This window comes from Arachis hypogaea, chromosome 19 (assembly GCF_003086295.3).
Source record: "Arachis hypogaea cultivar Tifrunner chromosome 19, arahy.Tifrunner.gnm2.J5K5, whole genome shotgun sequence".
NCBI classification, from domain to species: domain Eukaryota; kingdom Viridiplantae; phylum Streptophyta; class Magnoliopsida; order Fabales; family Fabaceae; genus Arachis; species Arachis hypogaea.
Genome location: NC_092054.1, coordinates 52744761 through 52747932, shown reverse-complemented (window position 1 = coordinate 52747932; position 3172 = coordinate 52744761). Strand labels below are relative to the sequence as shown.

Genomic DNA, 3172 nt, shown 5'->3' with positions numbered 1-3172 from the left:
AATCATGTGATGGGGACATGCATCCAGGAGATTGTTGAAGCGCTCCCAATATTCAAAGAGAGTCTCTGATTCACCTTGAACAATGCAGGAGATCTCTTTTCTCAGTCTATCTGTGACTTCAGCTGGGAAGTATTTTTCCAAAAATTCTCTTCTGAGTGTATTCCAGTTGATAACAGTTGCTTCAGGTTGGGAGTAGTACCACTCCCTCGCTTTTCCCTCAAGAGAAAATGGGAAAGCGGTTAACAGAATAGAAGTTTCATCTGCACCATGACGCCTAACAGTAGAACAGGCTGTCTAGAAATCCCTAAGGTGCTTGATAGGCTCTTGAGCAGGTAAGCCATGAAACTTGGACATCAAGTTGATCAGTGCAGTTTTTAGTTCAAAATCTGTAGGTGCAGTTGGGTGATGCACTTGATACGGCTGCAGTGTAAAATCTGGGGCTCCTGCCTCCTGGAGAGTAATCCTCCTAGGTGCTGCCATGTTTCTTGCACGTAAATCAACTGGATCAGTAGTAAATGAGCTTGTCTCGCTCTCAGATGGCGGCTCAGATTCACCCTCAGATAAGACTGGTGAATTGATAATAACAAATTCACCACCCTCAGAGGCTAACCGACGTCGAGTTCGTCTAATATGTGAAAAAGTTCTTTCAGTTTCAGGATCAAATGGGACTAAACTCGGATCAGGCAATGAACGCGTCATTCAATGAGAAAGACATGTAACTCATGGTAACAGAAATAAAAATAAAATATGTAAATAAAAATAAAATATATACACTAATTAATAATTTAGCACACTATTGCAACTCCCCGGCAACGGCGCCAAAAATTGATGCGTGGCAGAAGTTAACCAATTTAGAGATTTCAATTAAGAGACAGCGTTGCATGTATAGCTCTTAACCAGCTAAGATCTGCCTCACCAATTTAAAAAGGGTTGTCACAAATTTTAGAAATAAAATACTGGGAGTATGAGTCCCAGGTCGTCTCCCAACGAGTTGCAGACAAGAGTGCTATTTTATTAATAAGAAAATTCCCAGAAAGTTGAGTTTGATAATGAGCAATTAAAATAATTGTGAATTAAGGCAATAAAAATAAACTAAGAATAATTATTGATACTCTGAATAAAAGACCTTGACTGGGGGAATAACTAAGTGGAGCTTCTATCCTTGTTGGGATCTTCTCAAGTGTGGTGTAAAAAGGTTATTCTTCTCACTCGATTTTCTCTTACTAAATAAGGAAAGGTATGGTGATTGAACTAACTCTTACCCTCAGGTCCTAGCCCTCTCCCTGGGGAGGTCTAGTGTTAGTAAGTATGAAGTTAGCTAACAACGTCCAGTTTAACCAAGCACTTGAGTATTCCAACTCAAGTATCACCTCTTAATCAACCCCCATGTTAAGTAGAAATTCTACTCTATTGACATGAAATTAATAATCATAAAAATATGAGAAGACATAATTAATTAAAATAAAAATAACTCATATATTAATAAATTCAAAATGTAACATACTTAATTGAATAGAGTCAATGAGTAACTAATTAAAAATAAGGGAATAAGGAAACAAACTAAAATAATGTCTTCAACGGAGGTAATGACTTTCAGCATCCAAAAATCCAAGCAAAAGCATAAACTATCAATGTAATGCAACTCTAAAACTCATATCTAAAACTAAGTGTAATCCTAATGTGATGAATCTCAATGTGTGTGGATGCGTGTTGAGTCTCTGCATGTTCCCTAGGTTTATTCTGTGTTTCTAGGCCGAAAACTGGGTCAAAAAGCGGCCCGAAATCGTCCCCAGCGTATTCTGTTATTTTACAGATCACGCAGGTCACGCGTACGCGTCGTCCACGCGTTCGCATTAGTCAGTGATTTTCCTTGTCACGCGTTTACGTGGTTCACACGTTTGCGTCGCTCGTGCAGAGGATCCAATCCACGCGTTTGCGTCAGGCACATGTCCGCGCCGCAGCGAATTCTTCACTTCGCGCGTTCGCGTGGGCCATGCGCTCACGTCATTACTCATTGGTCATCTCCCTAGTTTCTTGCGTTCCTTCCATTTTTGCAAGCCTCCTCTCCAATTTTTAAGCCATTCATGCCCTATGAAGCCTGAAACACTTAACACACGGATCACGGCATTGAATGAAATAAAGGAGAATTAAAATACATAATTAAAAATCTCTGGGAAGAAAGTTTTCAACCATGGAGTGATTTTGGGAAGGAATTGTAAATACATGCTTATCATATGAATAAGTGGGTAAAGAATTGATAAAACGACACAATTAAACACAATATAAACCATAAAATAATGGTTTATCAGCCATTAAAAAGGACCGAGAACAAAGGTACTAGGAAGAAAGTACCTAAAGGTTGGAGGAAAAAAAAGTCCCTACTAAAGGCCTCTTACCTGGCATGAGAGTTGTCTTCACCAGGAAACCGGTCATACCATATATAGTGAGTCGTATCCTATCTCTAGAACATGTGGAGCTCATTCATGAGAAGACAGGAAGAAATTTCACTGTAAGGGATGAAATTCTGAGCCCATACTCACCTACGTAAGGAGCTAACCGTCAAGCTAATGATGTTAAAGAAGCACTTGTTGGGAGGCAACCCAACCTTAATTAATTATTTCTATTTTCTTTTTTTAGGTTCATAATCATGTACAGTAGTCAGAATAGAGACAGAAAAAAATTAAGCAGTAAAAATAGAACACTCTGGATAGAGTGTTGTTGGAGTTGAACGCCAGCCAAGGAGCAGACCCTGGGCGTTCAACGCCAGTGCAGAGGACAGGAAATCTGAATTCCCTAGCCTCTTAGGACCAGTGGGTCCCACAGCATCCTTACCTACCCCACTTTTTTCCTCTCTCTTTCACACTTTCCCATACACTATTCCCTATAAACCCTAGCCCAATCACATCCATATCACTTTCCCAAAACCATCATAACTCCCACTAACCCCCACCCACTTCAAAATCAAATTTCCCTCCCAATTACCCACCCATGGCTGAACCCAACCCTACCCCCTATAAATACCCCCTCCTTCTAACCCTTCATGCACACACACTTCATACACTAATAAGCCCCATTCGGCCGAGCCATCTCTCTCCCTCTATCTCCTTCTATTTTCTTCTTCTTCTACTCCATTCTTTTCTTTTCTTTATTTTTGCTCGAGGATGAGCAAAGC

The 3172-nt window shown here is 40.2% G+C and overlaps 1 non-coding gene across 1 annotated transcript; it reads left to right on the top strand.

The window, feature by feature from the left end:
* LOC112781732 (small nucleolar RNA R71) lies at nt 1-108 on the top strand. The gene has a single exon (XR_003192491.1). It is a non-coding gene; the product is annotated as a small nucleolar RNA R71 (small nucleolar RNA).
* The last annotated feature ends 3064 nt before the right edge of the window (nt 109-3172 follow it).